This window comes from Rhinatrema bivittatum, chromosome 9 (genome assembly GCF_901001135.1).
Source record: "Rhinatrema bivittatum chromosome 9, aRhiBiv1.1, whole genome shotgun sequence".
Taxonomy (NCBI): domain Eukaryota; kingdom Metazoa; phylum Chordata; class Amphibia; order Gymnophiona; family Rhinatrematidae; genus Rhinatrema; species Rhinatrema bivittatum.
Genome location: NC_042623.1, coordinates 165,683,166 through 165,695,851, shown reverse-complemented (window position 1 = coordinate 165,695,851; position 12,686 = coordinate 165,683,166). Strand labels below are relative to the sequence as shown.

The 12,686-nt window shown below is 45.0% G+C and overlaps 1 protein-coding gene across 5 annotated transcripts in view; it reads left to right on the top strand.

The window, feature by feature from the left end:
* Positions 1–12,686, top strand: part of KIF1A (kinesin family member 1A) — a 416,621-nt gene that overhangs the window by 312,954 nt on the left and 90,981 nt on the right. The gene's annotated exons all lie outside the window — the stretch shown is intronic.

The following is a 12,686-nucleotide window of genomic DNA, read 5'->3' as shown; positions in this document are numbered from 1 at the left end:
GGCCGCCGCCATTTTGCAGCGGCCATTTTGCAAAATGGCGCCGGCTGAAGACAACAGGATTCAATTGAGGGGGCCGTTCCGGACCGCCGCCGTTCTGGACCACCGCTGGATCCCCAGGTAATTTAAAGCATTGGGGGGGGGGATTTAATTTAAAGGGTCGGGGGTGGGTTTTAGGGGGTTTTAGTGTGCCGGTTTTCCTGCCCTCCCCCTTCCCCCGATTTACGATTTTTTAACGATAAATCGGGGGAATTGGTATTGTATCGTGGCCCTAACGATTTTTGACGATTTAAAATATATCGGACGATATTTTAAATCGTCAAAAAACGATTCACATCCCTAGAATGTAAATGTGATGGAGCAAGCATGGGTCTCCTAGAGTGGAGGTGATAGGAAAGACTGCTCTCATGTGCTTCCAAGAAATCAGGGATGAAAAAACATTGTTGCACTGCTGTACTTATTCAATGTTGTAATCCACCTTGAGCTTTTATGGAAAGGCAGAATATAAACTCAAGGAGGATAACTTGAAAACATGTGTACACATGCCAATATATGTTGTAGAGGGGGCACGTATGCTCAGGCGCATGTATTTTATATCATGCACAGAAATGCATGTGCACAAAGTAAAATATGTATAAATCTACCCTACTACACACTGCTGTATCTAAAAGATATGCAGAATGTATTTTCAACACAGCTGGATAAGTTTTGACTTATTTGGCAAAGCTATCGCTTAGACAATAAGTCTCACAAAACGCTACTTATCTGGTAAGTAGAACTGTTCAAGACTTACCTGGCTAAATAAGATAGCCAGGTAAGTAAAAGAAAAACAAAGCTAGATTTTAAAAGATGTGCCAATTTTATAACAAGCACGTATTGCTGCACGCATGTTATAAAATACGATACCCATGCGCACACGCATGCCCGATTTTATATCGCCGCATGCATGTGCACGCAGGTGCCCAGTAACATGTGCAAATGGGGGGGAGGGGGAATTTTCGTAAAAACTGCATGGCAACGCGATCGGCTTGGGCACTGCCTCCCGCCATGCTCCATCGGTACCTTAGGGTGCGCGTGCCGCATGGCCCTCGCTCTTATTTCCTACTTGGCGCAAACCTCTGTGGCGTCCCCCTATGTCTGTGTTACGCTGCCCAGATATTTAAAGCCTACACTGTTTGCTAGCCTTTGAGTTAGCAAGGGGAATTCTACGTATGGGATTCGCTCTTCGTACCCAGCTACTCTGCCTCCAATCTTCATTGGACTCTTAACGCTAACGGGGTACTCGCTCCTCAGGGGCCTCACTTGCTTTTCAGGTTGCTATCAGGAAACCGGTACTTGCTCCTCAAGGGCCCATGTTTCCTGACTCGCTGCCTGCTCTTACCTTCTCTTCTGCCTGGAAGGATTCGCTATCTTCAACACCAGTAAGTACTACCATCTCCACCTCAGAGCTTTCCCTGGAACCAGGTACTCGCTCCTCGAGGGCCTGCCTCCTTTCCAGCCCTGGTGCCATCTCTTACGTGGAACCGCTGTGTGAGTACATCTCCTACAAGCCTCTCAGCTCTCAGGGATCAGGTACTTTCTCCTCGAGGGCCTGCTCTTCCTATCCTGGGGTTCTCCATACTGGGGCTTGTTCATATTTCACTGTACTCATTATTCTCAGTTCTTTCCACTACAGCACTGCTACCGGAGGAGTTGCTGTTCCAGTGCCTGAGGGATACTAGCCCAGCTGGGCTACTTCAACTACTCATCACTGCCACCTCTGGTGGCTACACAACGTTGTTTAAATAAAGATCAATCTCTGTGTTTCTGTGTCCTCGGCTGAGCCTGACCTGTGGCCCCTCACGAGACTGCCCCCCATGGGCGTGATCAGCTGCCACAGTGTCCAAGGGTCCACCCAAACCTCACTAATTATAACAGGAACCTAAGGACTTAACCTAAGGGGAGCAAGGATTGGTATTGATGAAGTTCCTGTTGGGTCTTTGCTCCAGCCAACTCCACCTGCCAACAGTGAGGACCTACAGGGCTCCTCCCTGTGGGTAGCGTCAACCTCACCTCGGTCCAATGGTCCACTTCCATAACAGTAGGTTCTACTGCTAGTATTTGAGACATGGCAGGCAGACAGTTAGAGCAGCAACAAGACTCCAAATTACTTTCATTTATCTTGCCACTCACATGGCAAATTTTCTATTAAGTGTGGTGACAGCTTTGAGCGATGAGGGCTCATGATATCCCCCGATATCAAAAAGACTCTTTGGTTGGGCACACTAGTTGGGCAAGAGAGATAGCACTGAGCCACCCTAGCTTGGTCTGGCCAGATGCTGGACTTGTCGGTCCAATATGCCAGCACATCTCTGTCCATGTTCTCAATGGTCTCTCAGAGGTAGTGTGTCACAGATATTTCTCCAGCTGTTTCTTTTGCTTGGGTTGGCCTTGTGTGTTTCTTCCCAGTTGTTCTTACAATCGCTTCTGCTAAAAGTGCTGATTCTTTCCAGGAATGGAGGGAGTATTAGGTGTCGATGACAGGGTGCTGCTCCAACTTGCAGTGCTGTCTGAGATGCCCTCTGAGATGCTACATCCCTCCTCTGCCTCAGCCTCTGACACTCAAGTTCACAGACCTTCTCTGTCAGCATGTTCTTCATAAGTGTCAAATTGTTGGCCTGCAGAGCGAGTCTGCCTTTCACACGGGGTTCACATAATGTAGAGAGCATGTATGTAGAGTTTTGGATGAGAGATCCTAGTCTCTCACCTACGTTTGCAAGGAATTCAAACAGTGCAGCACCTCAGTTGTCCAAGTTAGTACTTCTGACACTCAGCATTTCCATGGCATCCTTAAAGGGCCTCAGGATTTTCACCAGCTATCTCAAGACTATTCAGTCATGATGCCTAGGGACACTGCACATCTGTCTGCATTTTCCCACACAGATCATGAAGGGGTGCAGCATGCTCCAGTAACCTCTGCAGCATCATGAAAGTGGAATTCAAGTGGGTGCCCACATCTTAACTGAGATGCTTGTGAGGCATCTCAAAATCATCCTGCTTTTCACGGAGTAGCTGACCTGCCTTCACACTTTTGTGGAAGTGCCCAGCTATTCTCCTGCATTTGTCTATTTATGCATGCAGCTATACATTTTCTGGGTCCCTGGACTGCAGCCCCAGGGCCTTCTTTACAGTGTGAAGGGTGTGAGCAGAGCATTGTTCACCCTGATATCTCCCATCGGATATTGCCTTTAACATGTTAGAATCATTGTCGGTCATGAAGAAACCTGCATTTTGACTTCTGGCTTTCTGGTACACCTGCCAGCCCTACAGCATCTCTCTGATGGCTGCTAAAATATTGAATAAAGTATGGGCCTCAGCACTCAGGTAGGTGTGCAGCAAAGCTTACCCGTACCCTGATTCTCTGTCCCCTGTGGAGTTCTGCCTGCCCCTACCTCAGCCAGATCCCACCAGTGTGCCATCAGAGAGAGGAAAGAGTGTGAAGAATTTGTAGCTGTCCAGATGTCCCTAGTGAAATGCACACTGCTCCCCCTTTGCCTTGGCCAGCTGCATCTGGATGTGGCTAAGGCACTGATTTTACAGACTGGGGATGACCTTCCTACTAAAGGTGATCCTGGAGGGCACTTTGTAGTTTGGCGCTAACACCTGCAGCAAACGCTTGAAACCCACATTCTTCACTACTTGCAAGGGCTGGTCATCTAAAGCAATCATTTTGCTAATACTTAGGGTCACCACTTTGGTTACTGCCTGCCTCTTTCCTGGGGAGAATGTGACTGAATACCAACCCATTTCCTCCATTGTATGCTGTCGCTTATGACATCTAGCAGAGGACTGATGGTGCTGGCCTGCCATCTGACTGGGAGAGGGAGCCGAGGACATGGGAGCAGCTTGAGAAACACTCGTCCCCTATTGAAACAGTATCCTCGGGATTAAAGAAGGGGTTCCCCTGACTACTGCTACTGCCATCCCCAGTTGAATATTGAAGTGAATGCTGCTTCACCATCCCAGAATTGCTTAAATGGCCCAATCGCTTGCCTCGGCTGATATCCTTGGCACAATAATTAATTATACCCTCATTTGAAAGTGCCTCCAGATCATAGATGTCTTCTTTCGTGATCCCTTGCCTGTGCCTGCATCCTTGGGGGTGAATGATGCTGGCACTAAAGTAGAGGAGGAGGCGGCTGCACCCTGAGTAACAATGGCAGGGGCATCAATCATCCTCTGTTCCTGCACTGTTCTACCTCACCAGCATGAACTCCTGACTCTCTTCCATCACTGAAATGGAAGCTAAGACACTGCTAACTAATCCTCCAAAACTAGGGTCTTCAGCTAACAGCTCTCCCAGCTCCACGTCTGGGAATACTTTAAAAAGAGATTGTGCTTCAGATTCAGAAGAAGCTGCTTCCAAGACTGCTTTTGTTACCTCTTCAGCACTAAAACAGGATTGCGCTGCTGCTTATGCTTTTAGGACTTGTACTTCCTCCTGCAATGGTATTAGTGGTGCCCTGTTGTTACTACTACAAGAGCCTGCCCTTTCTCTCCCCTCCAAAACAACAGGAAGAGAAACCAGTGCGGGTGGCACATCCTCTCCATATCTGAATTTCTTTCTGATAGAACTGCCTGCCTCTCCTGAAAAATTTGACTTGAAAAAAATCCCTCTTTATTTTTGTTCGGGACTCGCTGTTTTAGAGACTGCTCTGACAGATTCTACAGGCTTCCCTCAGCCTCTCCCTTTCCCTGATATGATGGGATTTTGTTTAGCAGATGCAGTGACAGCCTACTGGGATTTAAATGATAATGAATGATGTTTTAATCTTTTTTTAGTTTGAATGAAATGAATGAATGTGTGTGGTACTGACAGTGAATGAACACAATACCACTGACTCTGACTGACTGATCACACAGAGACAATGCAGTTTTCCTCTTTACAAAGTTCACACTAGTGCACACACACAGCACAGGTGACAGATTCTGCTTTACTCTGTGTGACACAGCCACAGGATCCACAAATAAAAGTGGCCACCTGCCTGTGCCTGGCCTGCTTCAGATACCTTACACAATCTGTTGCAGTCTTGGGCACTGTCTGGCACATCTAGATGGTTCACTGCAACTGGTCCCAAATCATTCCCTCAATTCCCCTAAAGGGGAGAGGACAGCTGTGAAAACACAAGCCTTCCTTTCTCAGTGTGAGTGGCAGTAAGATGTCAAAAATCACCAGTGCAGAAGAACAGCAGCCAAAAGGATTGGACTGGAGAAATGTTTCTAGTATTAACACCAGAAAATTACTGTTGAACACTGTCACAGACAGAAAGCTCAACAAAGAAGCACCTCTTAAGAGGATGCCAAAGAGCAAATGCAGTTTTCAAAGTCCATACATGCTTATAAGTGTCACTAGATTCACAAAACAGCGACTGACTGATTTGGAAAAAATGCTTCACTCTGATTCATTCAGCTACCTTGGCATTCTGGTTTCCTTGCCAACACCTCCTGGCAATTCTGTGACATCACACATGAGTCACAGGCAAGGGCTGATTGCTATGGAGACTCCCACTTAATCAGCCACAGACAGCTCCATAGAGTTGGATGACTCCATTCACTTTAATGGAGCCATTAAAGTCTATGGAAGCTAAATGAATGAAATGAATGATAGGGATGTGAATCGTTTTTTGACGATTTAAAATATCGTCCAATATATTTTAAATCGTCAAAAATCGTTAGGGACACGATACAATAACAATTCCCCCGATTTATCGTTAAAAAATCGTAAATCGGGGGAAGGGGGAGGGGAAGGGGGAGGGCGGGAAAACCGGCACTCTAAAACACCCTAAAACCCGGCGCCATTTTGCGCCGCCATTTTGCAAAATGGCGGCGCAAAATGGCGCCGGCTGAAGACAACACGATTCGATTTCAGGAGGCTGTTCCAGACCCCCGCTGGACCCCCAGGTAATTTAAGGCATTTTGGGGGGGTTCGGGAGGGTGGGGGATTTAATTTAAAGGGTCGGGGTGGGTTTTAGGGTGTTTTAGTGTGCCGGCTCATGATTTTAACGATTTTCACGATAGTTTAAACACCCAAACGGCAACGATACGATTCCCTCCCCCTCCCAGCCGAAATCGATCGTTAAGACGATCGAGGACACGATTCACATCTCTAATGAATGACATGCTTCATTCATGGAAAGTGCCTAATTCGTTTTCAGGGACCCATGAATAAACAAAAGGGGCTTAATCACTGAAGCTTTAACATTCATTTGAAATCAATGCACATCCGTAATAATTACTAGGTGTAAATATTTATTTATTTATTTAGGTGTTTTATATACATCGTTTCAAAACAAGATCACAACAGTTTACAAGATCAGCTTTCAGATAATGGGTCAACAATCCCATTTTGTTTCAGTGTTCATATTTTAGGTCAATGTAACAGCAAATACATTTTCTAGGTCATATTTATACATCATCTGGTTTATCTCAACAGCAACTGCATATTCTGAGTCGATACATCGACATCAAGTACAAGTTTTACTTTAGTTTTATGTTAGTTCATATGCATTTCTAAAGAGCCATGTTTTCAGTTCTTATTTGAATCTCTTTCTTCCTGTTATCTGGCGCAGAGACTCTGGAAGAGAGTTCCATAGTTTAGGACCCGCTATGAAAAACATTCTGTTAGATGTGTGTTCCGTGTTGTAGGCACCTTTAGAAGTCCTTTGTTTTGCTATCTTAGTGTTCTCTGTGGGGTGTATGGTTGAAGAGTTACTCCTGTTAAACATGGATTAATGTTGTTGATAATAAAAATTAGAGTTAATATTTTATAATGAATTCTGGATTGTACAGGAAGTCAGTGCAGTTCTATCAGCGAGGGGATGATGTGGTCAAATGTCCTTGTCCCTAGTAAGAGTCTAGCTGAGGCATTTTGTAGTAACTGTAGTGGTTTTAGTGGTCTTGAGGGTAAGCCTAGTAATAGGGAGTTGCAGTAATCTATGGCTGAAAATATTAATGTTTGTAAAACAGTGCGGAAGTCTTCTATTGTTAGCAAAGGTTTCAGCCGGTGTAGTATTCTCAACTTGGTGTATCCTGATTTAATTAATTTGCATATATGCTTTTTCATTGAAAAGTTCTCATCAATCTGTATTCCTAGGTCTCGTATTTGATCTGAGGGAGTAATGTTAAAATTTCTTAGGTCTAAGGTTGGCGGTTTGATTATCATGGAATGTCGCCTTAACCACACTATTTCGGGTTTTTCTGTGTTAATGTTAGTTTCAGCTGGGATAGTTTTTGTTGAATTGCCTTCATGTAGGTGGACATGGTTGAAGCAGTTTTTTCAAATAATTTGTCGAATGGTATATAGAATTGTATGTCATCTGCATATAGGAAAAAGTTGATTCCTAGTTTCACTAGTAATGTACATAGGAGTAGAATATATATGATGAACAATGTAGCCGAGAATGATGACCCCTGGGGGACACCTGTATCGATTAGGAAGGTTTCGGATAGGTGATTGTCTAATTTGACTTTGTATGATCTATCTGCTAGGAAGAAGAGAACCAATCAATGACCTTTCCATCTATTCCAATTTTTTTCAACTGATGGCACAGCAGGGTATGGTCTACTGTGTCGAAGGCTGCTGTAAGATTAATTAGTACCAGGATATAGGATTCATTATTGTCAAACCCCTATAGTACTGGGTTGGTTAAGGAAATGAGATGGGTTTCTGTTGAGCAGTCTTTTCTGAAACCGAATTGGTTTGGGTATATATTATTGTCTTCTAGGTAGCTTTCTAATTATGATAGCACTGATTTTCTAGGACTTTAGCAATGAAAGGCAGGTTGGATATTGGTCGATAATTGTCCCAATCATCAATTCTGCCAGTTTCATTTTTTAGGATTGGTTTAATCACAGCTTGTTTTGCTCTTTCTGGGACTAATCCTTCTGACAGTGAGTAGTTGATCATAGTTGTGATTAGAGATGTGGTCATAAGATCTCGCCTATTTTGTTGATGACTTCATCCTAGGTGTCAAAAGCTGAAGAGGCCTTATATTTAAAATTGGTTATCTTATTTTTAGTAGTCTCTTCAAGTATTTTCGGTTCTATCTTTTTTCTTTTTTTTTTTTTTTCTTTTATATTTTTCAAATTATAACATTCATAATAAATGATATAATCAAGTATAACATATTTTTACATCTCTCTTAGTACAAGAAAAAAAAAATTTATTCTAGCCCACATAACTTGGAGGGGGAAAGAGTCATTAACACTGCGACTTTGACTACTTTCTTATACAATCATAAATTCCCTTCACTACCCTTTCATAAAGGTTGAGATTTATCTAAAATAAAGCGTTGCAGGTGGGATGGATCTATAAAAATAAACTTATTATTTTGAAACAATACTTGGCATTTACACGGAAATTTTAGGAAAAAACTAGCCCCAATATTTAACACAGATTGTTTCATTGAAAGGAAAAGTTTCCTCCGTGCTTGCGTTGCACGGGAAACGTCCGGGAAGACCTGTATTTTCTGTCCGCAAAAAACCCTATCTTTATTCTGGAAGTATTTTTTAAAAAACAGGTCTTTATCCCGTCTCAAGGAAAAGGAAATGAGCAAAGTTGCTCTGGAATTTATCAAGTCCAGGGAATCTTCCAAAAAGGTAGAAACCCCTGGACTTTCTAAATCATCTACTCCACCCTCCTGATTCTGCTCTATCTTTCTAATAGGTAGATAATATAATCTAGAGAGCATCGGTATTTTCTCTATTTCAAACTGCAATATTTCTATTACATATTTTTTATATAACTCCTCTGCTGACATCAGTCTAGAAATAGGAAAATTTAGCAATCTTAGATTGCCAGATCTTAATTCGTTCTCTAGACTCTCTACTCTACTATGTAACATCATATTATCTTTAATAGAGGCAACATTTACAGCCTGCAACTTATTTACCACAGGGTTCAATTTTGCAACTTCCTGTTCTAGTCTCTCAGTTCTTTTATCCAAATCAACAAATTTTTCCTTCGCCTCTGCTGAAAAAGATTGTACCTTAGACATAAATCCTGACATTTTCTTTTCAATCTTGGCAGACAATTTCCAAACATCTAACAATGTTACTTTATCTGGTACATCAATATTGTCTTCTCCTTCACTTCTTAATACAGAAATGATAGAGGGACATTTGACCTTGACACAAACATCAGTTGCCTCGCCACCCAAAATTGAATCAGTATGTATGGTCCATTCAGGTGGTGATCCCCTACCCCTTTGGGTTTGTATCACTCCTCCCGTATGGGCCATATCTTCATTGCCTGCACTTGTTGTCTCTCGTGCGGGGGGTGGGGAAGATTGTAAGGCCAAGGGGACATGAGAGGTTCCTGGAAGGGATTCCTTCTCATATATTCCCCCAACAACAGACTCACCGGCAAATACCACATGGGAGTCCATTGGGCCTGCTCTTTTTGTCATGGGCATGGTGGTAGGAGAGGAGGCAAAAGTCTTCGATTTTCTCTTTCTCCCCATAATTTCCTCCAGGGGCGCGCCCCTTTGGTGCGCGGCTTCGGCTGCGCGCCGCTGTGCCCTTCTTTTGTAGCTGTCCCGGGGCACCAGTGATGTCAAAGGGGCGGGGTTCCGCCTCCCTCTCGTCCGGGGGAAAAGTTCTTTTTTTTTCTCCTCCGGTTCTCCGGATCTCAAACAGACCGGGCGAGGTCCCAGCATGCAGGTCTCACTCTTTCCGCCTCACCTGCATGCCGCTGTGCCCTTCTTTTGTAGCTGTCCCGGGGCACCAGTGACGTCAAAGGGGCGGGGTTCCGCCTCCCTCTCGTCCGGGGGAAAAGTTCTTTTTTTTCTCCTCCGGTTCTCCGGATCTCAAACAGACCAGGCGAGGTCCCAGCATGCAGGTCTCACTCTTTCCGCCTCCGGTTCTATCTTTTTTCTGTAAGTGAATGATTGATTAGTATTTGACATTGTTTTCTGTGTGTTGAGGAGGGATAGTTCTGCTTTTATTAGTTGGTGGTCAGACCAGGGTAGTATATAGTGGGATGAATTGATTAAGCAGTTATTTTGATTGGCAAATATTAGGTCAAGGATGTGTTCTGCTTTATGAGTGGGGTTGGTTATAAATTGTGACCAGCTCATTGCTTCCATAGTATCTAGGAAGATTACACTTGCTTTAGTTTTAGGTATGCTGTCTACATGTAGGTTAAAGACCCTACAATTATTCTGCATTCAGGTGATGGAAATGCTTTTGTGAAAATTTCGGAGTGTTCCAGGTGGGCAATAGCCAATTTCGGAGTGTTCCAGGTGGGCAATAGACAGTATCTATGTTTAATTGTGATGATTTTAGTATTGCCACCTTCTAGTGGGGAGTTAATCTCTAGTTTGTAGAGTTTAAGTTTAAGTTTTAGAGCTTTTTTACTAATAGTTCCCCTCCTTTATGTTTGTGTCTGGGGAAGTGAAAGATATCATAGTTGGGGTGATCGATTTGATTTAAGAGCACATTATCACTGTCTTTTAGCTATGTTTCAGTAATGCAGAAGATGGTAGGTTTTTGTTTTTCTAGTAGATAATTTATCAATGGGATTTTCTTTGTCAGTGATTGAATGTTTAGTAATAAGAGAGTAAACATTAGACAAGATGGGATTATAGGAGAGTTTTTACTTATCTTGGGTAGATCAGCTTTGTGATCTTTTTTTGTTTGTGTTGGGGGAGTTCTATGAAGATTTCTGTATATTCCTTGTCCAGTGATGGATTCAATGAGGTAGGTTGGCAACATTGTTATAGCTGTTAGGTATTGGATGGGATTTAAGTATTTACTTCAGGCATTACTTCAGACTCCTTGGTTAGCTCTTCTGGAGGGAGGTGCAGGCTAGCACTCTAGTAGTTGCGAGTGCAGGCTAGCACCTCTGCAGGCTGGCACTGTAGGCTCTTTTGGTAAATGATGGTGCAGGCTAGCACTTCTGGAGGGAGGTGCAGGCTAGCACTGTAGGCTCTTTAGGTAGATGAGGGTACAGGCTAGCACTTCTGGAAGGAGGTATTGGCTACCACTGTAGGCTCATTTGCATAGAGGAAGGTGTTGTTATAGTTAGTGAGGTTTGGGTGGACCCTTGGACACTGTGGCAGCTGACAACACCCATGGGGGGAAGTCCCGTGAGGGGCCACAGGTCAGGCTCAGCTCTGGACACACAAACACAGATGGTTCTTTATTTAGACAGTTTGAGAAGCCACCAGAGGTGGCAGTAGTGAGTAGAAGATGTAGCCCGGCTGGGCTAGTATTCCCCAGGGCGCTGGAACATCGGTTCCTCCAGTAACAGTGCTGTAGTGGAGAGAACTGAGAAAGTGAGTACAATAGAACATTCACAGAGTCCCAAATATGGAGAAGTCCCGAGATAGGGAGAGCTGGCCCTCGAGGAGTGAGTACCAGATCCCTGGGGCAGAGAGACTCGTTGGGAATGTACTCACACAGCGGTTCCACGTAGGAGATGGCACTGGCGCTGAATGGAGGCAGGCCCTCGAGGAGCGAGTACTTGGTTCCAGGGAGACAGCTCTGAGGATTGGATGATAGTGGTACTCACTGATGGTGTCTGTAGCAAATTCTTCCAAGTAGAAGAGGAGATAGATGCAGGCAGCGGATCAGGGAACATGGGCCCTTGAGGAGCGAGTACCAGTTACCTGATAGTGACCTGAAAGAAGTAAAGAGTCCCCTGAGGAGCGGGTACCCTGTTAGCAGAAAGAGTCCAATGGAAGTTGGAAGGCAGAGTAGCTGGGTGCGGAGAGCGAATCCCATCCGTAAGAACACCCTTGATAACTCAACGGCTAGCAATAAACTGTAGGTTTAAATATCCGGGCAGTGTGACGTCATCACAGGGGGACGCCCCTGAGGAACGCGCCAATGAGGAAATAAGAATGAGGGCCGTGTGGCGCGCGCGCCCTAAGGTACCTGAACAGCATGGTGGGAGGCAGCACCCAAGCCGGTCGGGGACGCCGGAGAGGACAGCAGGCAGATGCTGCGGCAGCCAAATGTCCGTCAACCGCAGGAGGAGTTGCCAGAGAGGTATGGAGGGTGGGGTGGAGATGTCAGGAAGTGATGGGCGCACCTCTGGCATGTCTGCCAGCCTTTTTATTGCTTGGCAGTGGTGGTGGGCAGGCAGAGGGGCTGTCAGTGTGTGAGTGCCAGCTGGTTTGGCACCAGCATCATCCTTCCCTCACCTGTGGGGGCAGGGAGTGCCTCTTTGTGCTGCTTCCCACCGGCTGATCGCTTCAATTTGGTAGGGGCTTGGTCGGTGGTGCTCTGGCCACAGTGCACTGGCAGTGGTCTCTCTATGGCATATCTACTGGACTTTTTCTTCCTTGGTGGCGGTGGTGGGTGGGCAAAGGGGCCGTCAGTGGGCAAGTGCTGGTCGGCTGGCATTTTCCTTCCCTCACCTATGGGGTGATGGAGTACCTCTTCCTGCCACATCCCTCCGACTGATCACTCTGATTTGATCAGGATTCAGTGGGTGGTGCTCTGGCCATGATGCACTGGCAGCGGTCTCTCTGCAGCATGTCTACCAGCCTTTTTCTTCCTCTGCGTCAGTGGTGGATGGGCAGGCGGGTGCCGCTGGCTTTGCGCTGGCTGTTCATTTTGGCAGATTCTAAAATAGCAACTTATCCGTGTAAATATTGGTCCCATTCAGGAACACCCCAGATTGTCCCCTTTTTTACACATGAAAT